Source organism: Capsicum annuum, chromosome 7 (genome assembly GCF_002878395.1).
Source record: "Capsicum annuum cultivar UCD-10X-F1 chromosome 7, UCD10Xv1.1, whole genome shotgun sequence".
In the NCBI taxonomy this organism is placed as follows: Eukaryota; Viridiplantae; Streptophyta; class Magnoliopsida; order Solanales; family Solanaceae; genus Capsicum; species Capsicum annuum.
Genome location: NC_061117.1, coordinates 38,731,158 through 38,750,304, shown reverse-complemented (window position 1 = coordinate 38,750,304; position 19,147 = coordinate 38,731,158).

The following is a 19,147-nucleotide window of genomic DNA, read 5'->3' as shown; positions in this document are numbered from 1 at the left end:
ATACTTGAATTCGTGGAAGAAGATGAAGTATTTGTATATACTTGTATATTGTACAGTATATTGCCGCATAGACAATACAGTTTGTTTCGATAATTTTCTTGTTCTTTTTTATTTTATACATACTTATACAATGTAGATATATTGTATACGCATTGTATATATAGATGTGCATATAATTTGTATAATTACGTGTATTATTGAACAATTGTATATATAATATTATGCAAAATTATTTTAAAATAAATTGTATTGTATATATAACAATATACAATGCAATGTACATATGTATAGAATGTTATACAAAAAAAAAAAAATTACTTTTTATTCTGTGGCCAAATCCTAATTTTGAGCTATAAAAATGTGATGAATTTTTTTGTCATAAAATTGCAATGTATATGTGCTATGTATATATTTTTGTATCCCTAATTTAAATGTGTTTCTCCTTTTTTTTTACACTGGCGGGGAGGCTTTTTTTTTTTTTTTGGTTAATGTCGGGGGACTTAATCATAGCATCCATTAATTGGCTTATAGTTCATCGTTAAATCAATTGCCCCACTACTTGACACACATGAGAACTTTTCACATGGTGTGACACTTGCGTTATTACTTTTTATTATTTACTCTTGCTTTTATTTTTATGTCTATTTCGTTAGTTTGTGTAAAATAGTCACAGATATTACATATAGAATTCTCAATATAATCTCTCATTATTTATGATCTACATCTGACAAATTTGGATTAAGTGATCTAATTAATTTGTATGATAAACTTATAATGTTGTAAAAACTAAAGATATATATTATTTATTATCCTTTTACCAAATTTAGATGCTAGTTAAATTATTCTCATATTAAGCAACTGCGATTGAGGAGACCTAGATGTTAGCCACCTATATTTATGTTTTAATAATGACAAACTAATAAGTGAACTTTGTAGGATATTAATGATGAAAGGAGATCCCACACAAAGGATATTGAAGATCTCAAATAATGGGAGGATATCTCGCACAAGACAAGGAATATTCCTTCAAAAGAAGACTGTACTAAATATGGAGCCACATCAATATAGGATATCGTTTGACAAGACAACAAAAATCATATCAACTAAAGATCTCAATGGACAAGGCAATTGGACGCACCTTACGGCAAGACTAAAGGAAAGAAGATCTCACCCATTACATAGACATGTATGGATGTGAGAAAGAAAAATGCACCAAGTATGGACATATCTGATATTGACATACCATAAGGTGCAAACTTCCTCAATCAAGGAATCAACTCAAATCCTTGATTGAGAAGAAATCCCTTGGGTTTCCTTATGAAGAAAAGAAGCATATGCAGCAAAAGACTATAAAGGCCAAAATGGGAGAAAGAAGACATTATGCAACTTCAAGAAAAAACTTCAAAGTGACTCAATCTTAGTCTCATAAAGCTTTGTACTTATCAGTTTATAATAGTTACATAAAAAATAAGATGGAGTTAACTTTATAATACATATTGAAGCTTTGTCACAAGATCTGAAGAACAAAATAAGTCTTCAAAACTTGATCACCATTATTGTACTCGACCTCTACTTCAAAAGAATTAAGGAAATTTTGAAACTCAAGGGGACTGGAAGTAGCTAGGAACCACATTGGTGTTCCGAACCAGAATAAATCTGTGTTTGTATTTTTATTCGTTTATTTAATTGTCCACTTATTTGAATCTAATCTATTTTGTAAAGTGTGTTAAGTTGTAGGCGAGCCGATTGTGAAGGTTCGATAGTCGACTCACAGAAAATTTTCAATTCACCCCTTCTTGAATTTCAATTGGTATCAAAGCAAGTCTCACCAATAGTGTTGCTTAACCACACGTGAGAAAAGGTCAAATGACAAACTATCAGATTTTTGGTGCTCTTATTTAAGATGGTCATTCCTCCACAAAACCACCATACTCCAACGAACAACACTACTCCTATTGGAAGAACAAATTTAGAATCTTCGTCCAATCAAATGACTTCCAAGCTTGGGTTGTCATCAGGAAGGGACCAAAGCCAATTCTATGACTCAAGGAGAAACAGAAGGACAAAGACAAAGAAACGAGCAGTACTGATACAGAAGACCTCAAAATCCTTAAGTTCACTAAAGAACAACAAGAGGTAATCCAAAATAATGCTCGAGCTGTAAGTTTACTTCTTTGTGCAGTTAATGAAGAAGAATACGATAAGATATCTACCTGCGAGACAGCAAAAGAGATGTGGAACAAATTAGAGGTAACCTATGAAGGAATCACCAAAGTCAAAGATCACTGATCTATTCAATAAATACGAGTTGTTCAAAATGGAAGAAAATGAGAACATTGAAATAATATTTGCCAGATTCAGTAAAATGGTATGCGAGCTAAAATCATTAGGAATGATCTATCCATATAGCCTGCAAGTCGAGAAATTGGTCAAAATTCTCCCAAAAGTTTGGAAAACTAAAGTTGTCATTCTGGAAGATGGAGACCTTTACAACATGACATACGACGAGTTATGAGGTGATCTCATTGCATATGAATGAAACTATATCAACGTGTACCACAAAGAAGAAATCAGTAGCCTTCAATGTCGCACCAACTGAAAAGGAGGACTTTTTGGAAGAAGCCAATAGCAAAGAAATGGCTCTCATAAATCGAGATGTAAGGAAAATCATGAGACAGAGATAGCAAAGATTCCAAGGAGTAAAAAATAATGATTCCACTGGAAACGATGATCGTTGCTATCAATGTGGAAGGCCGCGGCCACTTTAAATAAAATTGTCCAGAATTAAGGAGCTCGTCTAGAAAGAATCAAAATTTTGGAGCTTAGAGTGATGAAGATGAAACTGAAGAAGAAGCTGAAGCAGCCAACATGTGCTTCATGGAAACAAATGAATTAAGCGAGGTAAGACCACACGATTGTCATAATTGTGATGTGATTGAGTCTAATTTAGATATGATAACCAACGAGCTTCAAAAATTTATAGATGAATTTAACAAACTTGCTCAAGAGAATAAAAGTTAGGAAGATTGACTTAAATGAAAACTTGAAGAGGAACAAAGAAACTATCAAGTTGAAATCGAAGCATGTCAAATTGAAATTGAACTTACTTCACGAACAGCTTGATGATGTGAAACTGAAATTGACTAGCATTAAAAAATCACCAAGTCACAGTTTCGTGGGATCAAATTCTTTAAAAACCAACTCAGGTTCGTCATTGAAATCATTTAAATCAACCAATACTTTTTTCTCCTCCTGAGGACCTGTCTGTTATATCTGTAGACAAAAAGCGCACAAATCTTACTACTGCAGATAAAAGCCTGAAAGTGTGTGGGTTTAGAAGCTCAAATGGAGCAAATCTAACCCGCAAGGACCCAAGACCACTTGGGTACCTAAATAACATTAATTTTCTTCTTTTGCAAGAACATGCCCACAAGATCTATAAGAAGGGAATGTGGGTTATTGATAGTAGATGTTCTATACATATGACTGGAAAGAAAGAAATTTTTTGTGCTCTAAAGAAAATAGAAGAAGGATTAGTCAATTTAGTGACAACGCTAGAGGCAACGTCATTGGAGTTGATTCAGTAAAGCTCAGCTCCTCATGTGAGCTTATTGAACTGTACCTAGTAGAAAGCCTTAAACACGACTTGCTCAGTATCAGTCAGTTGTGTGAAACTGGTTTTGGAGTCTCATTCAAGGCTGAAAGATGCTCCATCAAACATAATAAAAGAAATATATCTCTCATCGGTGAATGCGTTGATAATATTTATGTCTTAAATAGTCCTAAATTTACTGCCTTAACATATCTCACTGTGCAAACCAATGACATCTGGTTGTGGCATAGAAATCTTAGGCATGCTAGTACGCATATCATTGAGAAACTGTCCAGACTGGAATTGGTGAAAGGTCTGTCAAAACTCAAGTTTAAAAAGGATCACATCTGTGATGCCTGCCAATTGGGTAAATAGAACCAGACATCATTGAAAGTCAAAGACATTTTCTCTACTACCAAACCTCTTCAAACAATCCATATGAATTTGTTTGGCCCCTCCAAGACCGCGAGTATTGGTGAAAAAAGATATGTTTTTGGTTTAGTTGATGATTATTCTCATTTTACTTGGGTGATGTTTCTTGCTCATAAATATTAGGCTTTCAAAAAATTTGAGATTTTTTGTAGAAAAGTACAAAGAGAATCTAGACACCTCATCACCTATTTTCATGGCAATCACGGAGGAGAATTTTAAACTAAGGGATTTGAGGATTACTATGCCTAATGGATACTCTCAGGACTTCTCATCACCTCGGTTTCCTTAGTAAAATGGTGTGGTGAAACAAAATAATCGGTCTCTCCAAGAAACTATCAGGACCATGCTATTAGAACATAATCTCCTAGATTACTTTTAGGCAGAAGCAGTAAGTACAACATATCACATCATCAACAGATACCTAATCAGACCTATTCTAAAAAGGACCTTTCATGAACTGTGGAGAGAAAAGAAGTTTAACACTAGCTACTTTCATCCTTTTGGATACAAATGCTTCATTCACAATAATGGTAAGAGTAACTTAGGAAAATTCGACCCACGAAGTGGCGAAGGTATTTTCTTTAGGTATTCTCCCACTAGTCGTTCTTACTAGGCCTACAATAAAAGAACCTTATGTGTTGAAGAATCTATGCATATTGTATTTGATGAATCTAATCACCTTTTTACAAGTTTGAGTATTGATGAAGAATAGGTAAGTGATTTACAATCTGGAGCCAATGCTAGCATAACTCATGAACTTTCACAAAATGAGTCAGCTACACCTCCTCGAGAGTCAAATCCTATAGAGAAAGAAGTCAAACCAATTATTCCAAGAGAATGAAAACACAATGCTAGCTATCCAAACGAATTTATCATCGGAAATCTAGACGATAGGATGCAGACAAAAACTTCCTTAAGAAAGAAAGCATGTGTTGCTCTTGTATCTCAAATCAAACCAAAGAAGACTGATGAGGCCCTCAAAGATGAATTTTGGGTTGAGGCCATGAAGGAAGAACTAGTCCAATTCGAACGAAGTTAAGTTTGGACTTTAGTTGAAAGACCCAAGAACTGCTCAGTAATTGGAACCATATGGGTCTACAGAAACAAACTGAATGAAGAAAGTAAAGTGATCATAAATAAAGACAGATTAGTAGCTCAAGGCTACTCCCAACAAGAAGGTATTGATTATGATGAAACCTTTGCTTCGGTAGCAAGGTTAGAATCTATTCGCATCTTATTAGCTTTTCTTGATAATAAATATTTTATGTTGTATCAAATGGATGTCAAAAATGTATTTTTAAATGGATTTATTCATGAAGAAGTTTTTGTAAAAAAACCCAATTTTGAAAAACCATCTTATCTAAATCATGTCTTTAAATTATCAAAAGCACTCTATGATCTCAAACAAGCTTCAAAGGCTTGGTATGAGAGGTTGAGTAATTTTTTGTTAAATAATAATTTCCAAAGAGGTAAAATTATTACAACTCGGTTTATATAAATGCTCGACTCAAATCTTTTTATTGTACAAATTTACATTGATGATATTATTTTTTGTAGTCCTAACATCTCCCTATGCAAAAATTTTGCTAATCTGATGAAAGAAGAATTCGAAATGAGTCTCATAGGAGAACTCACATTTTTATTGAGATTACAAATCAAGCAAAAACCAAGGTACTTTCATCAGTCAAGCTAAGTATACAAAGAAACTCATCAAAAAGTTTGACATGAAAAAAGAAAAAGCCTATGGAACTCCGATGAGCCCATCCAAAAGCCTTGATTCAGACTCATCTGGAAAGGATGTTGGTGAAAAGACGTACAGGGGAATGATTGGATTACTGCTCTATTTGATCGCTAGTCGATTAGGCATTATGTTCAGTTTATGTAAGTATGCTAGGTTCCAGTCGACTGCCAAAGAGTCTCATCTGAATGCCATTAAAAGAATCATCTGATATCTCAGAGGAACTCAAGATATTAGACTATGGTATCCTTTCTCTTCTCATTTCAATTTAATTGGATATTCAGAAGCTGACTTTACATTTGATAAAAGTGATAGGAAAAGCACTAGTGGTATATGTCGAATTCTTGGTGATGCTCTGATTTCATGGAACAGCAAGAAGCAAACTTCAGTTGCTCTTTCAACAATGAAGCCGAATACATAGCCATTAGAAGTTGTGGTACTCAAATTTTATGGATTATGTATCAACTAATTGATTTTAATTTTTCTTTTGAATCTATTCCCATATTGTGTGATAATACTAGTGTTATTAATTTATCTAAATATATTGTGCATCATTCTAGAGCTAAACACATTGATATTAAGCATCATTTTATTCGAGATAATATAGAAAATGGAGACTTTTATTTAACTTTTGTTGATTCTAAAAATCAATTGATAGATATTTTTATGAAATCGTTGTTAGAATAAAGATTCTGTTACCTTAGGAAAAGACTTGGAGTTCTCATATTAATGACCTATCAGTCCTATTTTTGAAAAGGCAATTTTTTTTATTTACTCTAAATATCTCTTCAATTTTTTTACCAAAAAAGTAGTTTTCAAATAAGGGGTCATCAGTATTTCATCATTTTTCACGTGACCCATGCCGCTTTTGTCCCCTTTTACCTTCCCAACACCTCTTTCTGTCGTCCTTTTACTTCTATCAGTCATCTTTTCCTTCTTACTGCTTTGTCTTCTCCTTTCACATCCTTTCCCAATAGTCGCCTACATCCCTCCTCTCTTCATTCGTACTTTTAATATCCCCTCTTCTCTTTCTCTTCCCTTTTAAAATCCGACTCCCCTTTTCTCTCATGACCAGAACTCGTTCCATGGAAAGCATGTCCAAATCTCTTCCTAAAATCCTCTCTAACAGTCTTGTTCTCCTCTCTGAGTCCTCTAATGAATCCTCGTCAGATTCTCAGTCAACTCTCATCAAAAGGCATCGTCCTGTAACCATTCCAACCCCCTCTTCTATGAAACCCTGTACAACCTCTCTAAAATCCCTCCCTCTTGAAGATATGCACAAGTTCTAGACAAGCTCTCAGAAAGAAAAATTCTCTACCTTTAAAAACTGCTCCGTTGTACCCGGTCGCACTATCAATCTCTGTCAATTGAAAGGTGTCTTCTATAATGTCAGTCGCTTCTTTAAGTTTCAAAATTTGTCCTTGGTGTTTTGGCTGTGTAGATTTGTGGTTTATGAGGATCCAGTTCGCATTTTTATGCCAATATCTGCATCTCTCCTGATAGTGGTGAACTTGAGACTCTTGTGTTTGGCACAAGAATTATTCTGAATGATTTTTTATTTGAAAATGTTTTTAATATAAAGTTCTCTAGTGTAATCTCTTTCATGAATAGTAAATTCCCTAAATATTTTGAGGTCAGCTTTAAAGAAGCAAAAAGGATCCTATCTAAACCTGACTTAGTATCGTCCAATTTTGGTCCTCTGTCCTTGTGTTTCAAGTTTCACGTCATGGCCTACATAATTACTACCACACTAATTCCACGTAAGGGATTCCTTGGAAATATTAATTATCGTGATGTCTTTGTGTTGTATTGTCTGGTTAAGAAACACAAAAGCAATTGGGCAACTTGGATTCGTGAGTATATGCTTAAGAGTGCAACAGATTTTTATGCCTCTGCCTGTTTTTCATATGGCTTACTCATTACTTAAATTCTTCTATATTACTCTGTTGATCTCTCTGCTTACCCCCGGTAGAAGTCGTTTCTACTTATAGCTCTAAAACTTTTGCCAGTATAGGCTATGTTTTTGTTAAAAATGCATGGTGCAAAAAGAATTCTGCTCGCGTAAAATCTGAACTCCCTAAGGTAAGTAAGTCTGTTTCTAACCCCACTATTGTTGTGTTTAAGGAATTGGAGGAAATCAAATATCGCTTCAAAGCTATTGAGAAAGGTGTCAAGCTATTCCAGTAGTCGACTTCCAAACTTCTGGACCTTGGAAAAAGCACCAGCACTAACATAGGCCTGGTTCGGCTGGCACTCGATGGGTTCAAAACGGAAGTCATCAAGTTGTTTAGTCTAGTTTTCACTTCCATGGACTCCCTCAAGTCCCAAGTCAACTCCTATAATAATGATCTTATTGTCTCTATTCAGAACTCCTACTCCTCCTTCTTTAAAAATGTTGAAAAATCCTATGACAAATTCTGCCATAACATGCACAATACCCTAACATACTTTTGGGCTAAGCGGTGTTAATGATGTTTTTTTATTCAAAAGGGGGTCCTTCCCCTTGGTTTTGGTAGGTTGTAAGATGTTTTTTAACACACTATATGCCATACTTCCTTATTTTTTTCCTAGTACTTAGTAATTAATCAGCTTATTCTCTGCTATATGCATACTACTCTTTTTTTCTTGTTGTGTGGTTCCTTTTTCTTTTTTGATTATGCCAAAAGAGGGAGAAAGACAGGAATATCAGATAGGCTTAAAGACAGGGGGAGCAAGTTAACTATCAATGGATAAGAGTCAACTGATACAAAGGAATATCAGAAGTACTTACAAGTTAGGGGGAGCAAGTCGACTACTATGATAGGAAAGTCAACTGATGTTTAAATGCTTGTTTGTCATTATCAAAAATGGAGAGATTGTTAGCCTCCTATATTTATGTTTTATGTTTTCATAATGACAAACTAATAAGTGAACTTTGAAGGATATTAATGATGGGAGGATGTCCTACACAAAGGATATTGAAGATCTCAAATAATGGGAGGATATCTCGCACAAGTCAAGGAATATTCCCTCAAAAGAAGATCACGCTAAATATGGAGCCACATCAATATAGGATATCATTTGATAAGGCAACAAAAATCATATCAATTAAAGAACTCAATTGACAAGGCAATTGGCCACACCTTATGACAAGACTAAAGGAAAAAAAATCTCACTCCTTACATGGACATATCTGATATAGACATGTATAGATGTGAGAAAGGAAAATCGCACCAAGTATGGATATACCATAAGGTGAAAAATACCTTAATCAAGGAATCAACCCAAATCCTTGATTGAGACGAAATCCCTTAGGTTTCCTTATGAAGAAAAGAAGCATATGTAGTAGAAGACTATAAAGGCCAAAACCGGAGAAAAAAGACATCATGCAACTTCAAGGAAAAATTTCAAAGTATCTCAATTTTAGTCTCATAAAGCTTTGTACTTATCAGTTTACAATAGTTACATGAAGAATAGGATTCAGTCAACTTTGTAATACATACTGAAGCTGTGTCACAAGATCTGAAGAACAAAATAAGTCTTCAAAACTTGATCACCATTATTATAGTTGGCCTCTACTTCAAAAAAATTTAGAAAACTTTGAAACCCAGGGGACTGAAAGTAGGCACCACAGTGGTATTCTGAATCAGGATAAATTTATGTGTTTGTATTTCTATTCATTTATTTACTAGTCTACTTATTTGAATCTAATCCATTTTTTGAAGTGTGTTAATCTGTAAACGAGTCGACTGTGAAGGTTCGATAGTTGACTCATAGAAAATTTTCAATTCACACCCCCTCTTAAATTTCATTAGATAATTTGAACATGTGAATAGGAAATGCATGGATGAACTAGTGTGGAGCTTTGAAAGGTTCGTCATGAATGGTTAAATGAGCAGAGGTAGCTAGGCTAAAGAAGTATTGAGGAGAGGTGATTAAATAGGACTTAACGCAACTCCAGCTTACCAAGTAAATGACACTAAGATAGAAAATTATGGAGGATACAAATTATGGTAGAGGGTTAGTTAGGTAGTTGAGGGTGGAGCAAACTTGTTGAGGAGACGAATTATGGTAGAGGGTTAGTTAGGTAGTTGAGGGTAGACCAATTCTTGTTGTTCATAGATATAGGTTTATTGATGTCTGTCGTATTCTTATAATTCTTGCTTTTCATATCTATCATCGTATGTTATTTATTTTTCCTTTCAAGTAGCATATTATTTTGTGTTGTTAGTGTTGTTGTATTAATTTCTTTGTTTTTTTGACGGGTCTCTTCTTATTTTACATAGATTTGTCGCACTTAAGCAGAGGATCTTTTGAAAATAGTCTTTCTACCTCCACGAGGTAATGGTATGACCAGCATACAGTATATCATTTCTAGAATCTACTTGTAAGATTTCATTGAGTATGTTGTTGTTATCCAACAGCGAATTGCGATCGAAGCTTGTCTGTAGAAAAATAGAACCCCTTCTTATAATATGGTAGATAGAGTGGGATCAGTCACGTAATAGCCCCAAACCCGTTCCTTACGATGATTCATGTCTTGCTCGTTCCATAAGAATGTCGTACGAAAATGAATTCACTTTTGGTATAAAATAAATAGGTGAAAGCCTGATGCAGCAACTTGCGAGAGGTTGGACAAGAAACAAAAGTCTTTGCTTTACAGAGTTACATATTGCAAAGATCTATCTCTTACCACATCCCTCAAGGCAGCCACCTCCCTCAAGTCAACCGGTAAGGCATCGAAGGATTTGTGTGAATAATGAAACATTTAACAATACTCATTTTAAACTCTCCCATTGTGATTTAATATCTTTACAAAAAAATGATGAAAAAAGAATAATATCCATGTAATAAAGCTTTACCAACCAGCCAATGATCCTTCCGTACGATGATTGTGGATAAGACACTCAGAAGAAGAAAAGATGATACGAAGATAATTAGCTACAAGATGACTGATAGAAATTCGTAGTATTTAAGTACCTAAATGGGCTAGCTATATCAAAGTCATTATGTTGGAGTTGAGTCAGTCTTGTCTTTACTTTTAACCCCATCCTTCCGTCGCCTATCCGCTCAACTCTGATACCGATCTCCTTTTGTTTACAATTATTGGACATGGATGAACGCGGTCCTAATGAAGAGGTTAATCATAAGAAAGTGACTCCCCAGAGTCTGGGAAGTACAAGAAGTGAATTACTTGAATATTTGCAAAAGGATAGATTACTAATAAACTTGGCAGTAATAAAATGCTTATTAAATCTGGAAAAATAAAGGGCGACACTTGAACTGTATTGAGGGGACATTGAGCTAGTGAGTATTGTATTTGGAAATAGGAAACAGAAAAACATCCAAATTATACCATCCAAAAGACATTCAAAGAAGAGTAAAAGACGCTACTATCCTTAATTTGAATATTTCCACCACTTTCCAACCCCCTCTTTCAACATTACATACCGTTAAACAAAAATTTCCAACCTTTTAATAATTTATTCTCCTCGCACCCCCACCCCCCAAGCACACACACATACATACCCCTAAAGAAAAAAATTCTCCTGCCATTAAAACCATCCTTAAAACAAATCAAAACACTTTCTCTCTAATGTATCACTATTTACAATAAACACTAATGTTACTGAGATTTTCTTATATGAATCGTTGGTGACTTCATTACTTGGCATATTTAAATTAATTCAAAGTATTGATATATGTTAATTTTTTTATGAATATAGGAAAATAAATTATTAGAGTTTAAACTTTCTCAGTGTACCAGATAAGAGTGAATATATATTATAAATTATACTAAATTTATCATTATACAATATAATTAAGTTACTTATTAAATTATATAAGGAATGTAACTTGAGAAAATTGAAGAATAGGAGTCTTTTAAGTCTTGAATGAAGGATTGGTGACATTGACCAACAGATAGGGTCAAACATTATTAGGAAACTTGATCAAGTTAATTGTGGACTTGATTAATATTTTCAAAACTTTCTAATCTTTTCAAAAATAAAAATCAACCCAACCCACACCCTCTTCAATCCAAATCAATCACTATCTCCTTTCTCTCAACAGCTTCTCTCAACTCTCTCCCAACCAACAGTTCTACAAAATTTATCCCTTCAACCCTTGACAACAAATAGTTGGGCTTCGAGTTTCCCTCTATAATTCAATCAACCTGTCTCTCATCCCTCTCTCGATAGCTTCTCTCAACTCTCTCCCAACCAACTATTCCGCAAATTTCTTATTTCAATCCTCGGCGACTTCAACATTCGACTACAAATAGTTAGGATTCCAGTTCTTTTTTGACTTCAATCAATGTGACAGCCTTGCTCTCAGGCCACAACAGCTTCGAATTCTTCATCGGTCCTTTTCTTCTTTCATAGGAAAAATTTATGGCCTTTTTTAGTTTTGAAGAAAATGAGGAACTTGATCCAACTTCTCTTATAGTATTGGTTAACAATTTCAATATTTGTTGCACTAATTTGAAATGCAGTCTGAATAAAACTCTAATTTCTAGTATTTCTTCTCTTCTCTTCTCTTTTCAAAGTGAATTATGATGTTTTGCTGTTTGTTGCATTTTTTTGAAGTTTGATTTTTATTGTTTGTGTTTACAAAAACAAAAGGACAATTTGGTTTGATTTGTCTTGTTCTTGTTCTTGGTAAAAATGGTGAAATTGCTATTTTTTATCTAACAAAATTGTGCTACTATTTTTTCCGACAGATTACCCATCCGGTGCAACATATTAACCATCTAATGCAATAGATTTATCATATGATGCAACAGATAAACCATCTGATGCACTAGAGGAACCATCAGATTATAATTCTGATGCAACAGATTAATAATCTGATACAACAGCTTTACCATATGTTGTAATAGATTAAGCTTCGGATAAAAAATCTGATGCAACTAATTAACCATCTGGTGCAATGGAAAAACCATTATATTAATGATCTGATGCAATAGATGAACCTCCTGTTGGATAAAATTCTACTAACTCTTCCTACAGGAAAAGTCCAAGACTTGATTTTTCCAACTGATCATTTATCTGCCGCAATAGACGACCCTATGTTGGAAGAAATCTAAATAATATTGATCGTTGATAACTATTCCAATAGATCACTCATGTGTTGCAACAGATATGTGACCTGTTGCACAGACCATTCATCTTTCTCAATAGATGAGTGATATTTTTGTATTATCGCAACAGATTACTCAGCCGTTGCTACAGATTATTTAAATATTTTAATAGATCACTCATATGTTGCAACAGATAATGTCACAACAGTTGTGTGATCTGTTAAACAAATCATTCATCTATCTTAAAAGATGAGTGGTATGTTTTGTATTGTTGCAGCAGATTAAACAGTTTGGTTATATGCTGTAACAGATATAATACCTGGTGCAACAGATCGATGATCTGTTGTAACTATTATTTTACTATTTTTCTTGTTTGATTTACTATTATCCTTATTAACGATGCATTAATCAACAATAATATATTATTTTATGTTCTTGTTAATTTTAGATAATATGGTTTCCAAACGAACAGAAACTGAATCAAGTCCAAGTAAAGGAACAAGTGAAGCAACTAGGCTACATCCACCTCTCTATGAGCTTTCTTTACAAGCATTATCTCAATCGGGAGCAGAATATAATGAACACGGGGAGGAGGAATATTTCAAAAGATATGATGCAGATGCTAATAGCCCTTTCACCAAAGAGCTGGTCAAAGCCTTCAGCATTGATCGTTATCCTATGAGAATGCAGTGCGATGGTGCCACATATTTAACGAGTGATTTCATGGTTAAGTCAGCCATGGGAAAATCTTTCGACGCCTTCAAAAAAATACTTCAAGAAAAAAAATTGGATGCTTATTTCAGGGACAACTGCTTTGGGAAATATCTTGATTTGCCGGAGAACAACAATGCTTGTTTCCAAATAAAAATGGTATATGAACTTCTCAAGCATAGGTTTATGTATGGAAACAAAGATAAGATAGATGAGGTGTGGATAAATTACTGTGGCATGCCTGTTTGTTTTGGTTGGAAGGAGTTTGTCATAGTTACTGGACTAAAATGTTATCCTCCTTCTCAAGTTATACCTATTCTAATCCAAAAAAAGCACCCCGCACACCCAAAAAAGGCAAAGCCAATTCGTGTGATTGTGATGACCTGGTATCCATTATTGGTCCAAGCTTCAAAAACAAAAATTTGATAGAATCATTGAAAGGTAAAGGACTTTCAAAGAAGCACAAGCAGTCATTGTGCTTGGTTTGGTTTGTACATAATATTCTTTGGGTGAGATACGTTAACAACAACATAAGCCTCGATTTAATAAAGCTCTTCGAGGATCTTGAGGTGTTTAACAACTATCCATGGGGTTATGAAAGCTTCAAAATGACTGTCAAATATTTGTTGACTCCGTTAGCGCCAAAGACAGTCAACATATATGGCTTCCCATGGGCTTTCATGGTAAATTTTTCTTTCTTCTATTATGATCTTATTTATTTTTTTCGCTCAATAATGGTTTTGATTTATTGGCATTATTTTATAAGCTTGGGCGTTTGAAGTCATTCCTTATTTGAGACAACAAGTGAACTACCAGGAAGGAGTTTCTTGTCTAAGAATCTTGAGATGGTTGTCAGCCAAAACTCATAAAAATGCAAAGTTTCTTTATCTCTTCAATCCCCCGAAGGATGCAGTAAGTATAATTATAATTAATTTTTTCTTTTAATTAATGTTTTTTTTGAATGATCTAATCATCATTCTAATATATATAATGATTTATGTTAGAATGTGCATTCGTTTTTAGTTCCGAGCAATCAAGAGTTGAAGATGTCATTTTTCTTACTTTACAGTCTGTGCAAACTTTATCGAACCCTAAGGTCATCGACAGAATAAAAATGGAATTGTTTGGAGCAACAACCATTACAAGAAAAATAATTTTGGAGGGTGGGCTTGTTGTTGTTAATGGAGATGTTGGTAGTGGTAGTGGTGCTGCTGTTGGTGCTAATGATGCTCCTCTTACAGTATTTAAAGTAAACCATTATGAGTATGATCATACTAGTTATACAAATTTTGCCTCTCCCAGTGAATGTTCTGCATGCAAATGTCAAGACTGCAGGGCGAAACATGATGTTATGATTAATGCTATTAATGCATTAACTGCTTCTGTAAAGGAATTTACATCTAAGAGGGGTCTCATTCCATCAAAGAGGATTTTATTTCCATCCGTTTCATTAGAGATTAGGGCTAAGAGGAGAAGGAGAGTGATCTCCAGGGCATTATCAGGCATTCAAAAAAGTGAAATTGCAACTCCTCTGTCTGCGTGTTGCACTGAGCAACGTACAATGTCCAAAGGAGAGAAGCACGAGCTGAAGAAGGTTAATATATTATATGTCTTCCAATTGATAAAACAAACAGACACATATCTGTTTCAACAGATGACACATCTGCTGAAAATTATCAAACAAATATATACATTTGTTGCAACAATTGACTAACCTGTTGCACCAAATACTTTATCTGGTACAACATATGTCTCATCTATTTTAGAAAATCAAACAACTCTTCGTACAACTTTTATTTGTACCAACAGACAACCTATCTGCTGCAACAGATGATTCATATGTTGCAACGGATGGTTCATCCATTGGAAATTATCACAAAGGGTCTTCCTCATGTAGAAATTTGCTCCAAAAGTTGATTCATTGTTGCAACAAAAATATAATATGTTTGGGACAATTTAAAATAGGAGTAAGACCTGTTTAATTTGCTAGAAGAGATGAGTTATCGCAAGACCTGTTTGATTTGCTAGAAGAGATGAGCTATCCTTTTCCGTTTTGTTGTATCTCCGTGATTAGCATTGACCAATTTTGGCTTTCCAAGTGGATGTAGAAGAAGCTACTGCTGAACAACATTGACAATATGCTACTCTTTTTATGGAAATATGGAGAACAAAAAGTGCAGAAACCGTACGCAAGTGACAATGAAGATCCACAACAAGCAAAGCCGAATTTCATATCACCAGATGAAGAACAACTTGTCCATACTGAGTAGATCTTTATATCTTGAGTCTTTCAAAGAAATCCTTGGCAGTATACTTAAATTGTTGTTGATGTATTTGTTGTAACAGATGGACTTTATCTGTTGCAACAGACGACATATCTATTAGAATAATCGAACAGATTTATACATATGTTGCAACAGGTAGGTTATCTGTTGGAATTTATCAAACATGTCTTTCCATTGTTGCAACAGATGGACTTTAGATAAAAACACTGAGATAATGCAACAGATGACCAACCTATTGCAACAGATAAACTATATGTCAGAATAGGTAGGATAACTGTTACAACGGATGGAGAATCTATTGCATTATAAAAATTCAACTTTTGTTGGACATAAAAAATTATCACTACGTTTAAAAAGGCTAAAGTGAATTGAAATAAAAAAGGCGCAACCCATCGACGGTGTTCAGTTCAAACACCTAAAATAAAATAGGCATCAAGTAGACATGTTCATTTTAAAGACGTAAAATAAAATAGGCATCAAATGAGTTAGTGTCAGTCCTAGTACATTTCGCTGACTTTTCGTCACTTGGCCCTCAACGGTCATTTTTTTCCGTCCATTGTCTTATATATTCATCTTCCTCCTAAAATTTAATCCTAAATTTCCAAATTTTCTTCTTCATTGTCATCTTCTTTTATCTATCCAAATCCTTCAAATTATTACTTTCATTTTTTCCAACTGACCTTGACAATGTCGAGCGTATCTTCCACTATTTTTTGAGATAAAGATTTTCGATATTGTAAGTGCGGTCATGAAGCTCTGTTAAAGACTTCTTGGACTCAACAAAATCTGGGTCGTAGGTTTTTTACTTGTAAGATTTTAAAGGTAATATTTTTTTATTTAATTAATTGATTAATTATTGACTTGTAATTATTTTGTAATTGTGTTCTCTTTTTTATAGAAATTGGGTGGATGCGATTATTTTGATTGGTATGAAGAACGAAACCCTTCACAAGTACATCGTGTAATCTGAAGTTTGTTGAAAAAAGTCAAGGATTCTGAAGAGAAACAAAATCGAGCAAGAAGATACTACATTATTGTTGTTATTGCTACTGGTTTGGTGTTGTTGGGCACATGGATATTGAAGCCTAATTGCTGAAATTTTCATGATGGTATGTGTATTTGCTACTGGTTTGTTGTCGATGAGCACATGGATATTCAAGCTTAACGGTTGGAAAATATCAAAAAGATTTAGGCATATGTTGTAAAATTTAGGTCATCTGTAGAAATTATCAAATAGGTCTTCCCACTGTTGCAACATATTAGACTTAGATTATTAGATTATTTATAGAAATTATAAAACAAGTCTTCCCACTGTTACAACAGATTAGACTTAGATTATTAGATTATTCAAATAGGTCTTTCCACTGTTGCAACAGATTGACAATCTAATCTATTGCATTATAAAAAACTCAACTTTCATCAAAAAAAATTATTACCACTACATATACATATAATAAAGTGAAGGGTGACTTGAAATTAAAAATTTCTATTTCACAGGCTCTTTATATACATAGGCTTCAAGCGTTCAGTTAGTACCCCATAAGCCCAGACCTCTTGCAGGTTTGCCACAGCGTTCTCGCATAGAAAAGTCGTTGGCTCAGCCATTTCTGTGCCGGTTAGCAAACATTCGATGTGTGCAAGAACGTACGAGCCGGTCTCTTTAGTGGCATCATCTTTTGGAAGGATCATTCCCCTGTTTTGACCTTTAAAATCCCATGATTTCATCAACACTTCCTTTGGAAAATGATTCATCAGTTTACTCTCCCTCAACAAGATGAGCAACAGCACCATCAGTGGCTCCACGAGGAGAAAAAGATCAAAATAGTCGATGAGAAGTACGTTAGAGTCATAAACATTGATCTTTCCCTCCTCGAGTAGTATCTCAATAGCCCGATAACGCATGCCGTTCACGCTAATGACTGTAAGAATCCTTTTTGCCTCGGTCCAACTCTTGCCGTGTGGATTTGGCTTGTCCCCTGTAACATATCTTAACGTTTTTACTTCATCCAAGACCAACGTAGGAACTAGGAAATCAAGTCCCACGCCAAGGGCTGACGCCTCTCCATTGAGTTGATCGTACCTATCCTTGAGCTTCTTGCAGAAGTCGAGGTTCATTATCCGATAGGCACGTCATAAGCTTCCCAGTACGTTAATTGCCTTTTTCTCATGAGTTAGAGAATTATGTCAACATGCTATGAGATAAGAAGTCAATTTTTAAAGAAGTAAATTTTTAAATAGGTTAGTAATTGTAAAGATACAACGGATGGTCCATCTGTTGCATAGGGTTCTCTGAATCAATAATCCAACGCAGCTTATGCAACAGATGGATAATAAATTGCAACAGAACCACAACCAGTTGCACCAGTATACCCAGCTGTTGCAACAGATATGAAATCTTTTACATAGCTTCTTCTTCATGGGGTAGATTATAAGGGCTAGGTTAGGAAAAGTAAACTTGCCTTGTCCTTGTACGGCATACGCATATCAGTCTTAGTCTGGAAGTCTTAGGGGGAAAAGGAAGGCCTGGGGTAATCTGGTGCACCTGGCTTGTCATTCTTGTCCTATCACAGATCTTCCTTCTCTTCGGCACCAAGTTTCGCGTATATGTCCACCTTCTTGACTGGCCCCTGAACTTCAACAGCTTTTGGAGAGGGAGGAATTGCAATTTCTGTTTATTTTCGAGTGAATAGTACGTTTCTAATTGCTCTTTCTTTTTCCTAACCAATGTTGTAGGAGTGTGTGAATCCCTTACCTTCTTAGATGGTATGACACACCTCTTGGATTTGAATTCCTTGATAGCTTTAGAGATAGCCTCTGCTTTTTCAAAGAGTTTATCCTGTCTGTCCTTACACTCATTGCATTCACAACGAGAACACAAGGATGAAGAGGGGTGAGAGGGACCTGTGTAAGGGAGAAAAGGGGTGTTTTCAAACATATTTATTCTTTGGTAGCAGCATCAGCATGACTACCACCAACAACAACAACTCCACCAGAAAAATCACCCGGATCTGCCTTAGTAAAAGGTTAGTCATGAAGAGCCTCAACATTAGGTTGGCCTTACCTAACTGCTCTTCTTATGGTTGTTGCTCCAGCCAATTCCTTCTTTATTAACTCCACCATTGGGTTTGCAATAGTATCAACATGACCAAGAGTAATATAAGAATTTATCATCGACTCTTTCTCAGTAGGCATGATCCATGGATGCACAACCTATATAAAAAAAGAAGCATTTAAATCATATAATATAATAATTTTCACAGTTGGGCTACATTTTTTAAAAAAAAGACCCATCTATTATATAGTTTGTAGTATATGGTTAAAATTTGTTT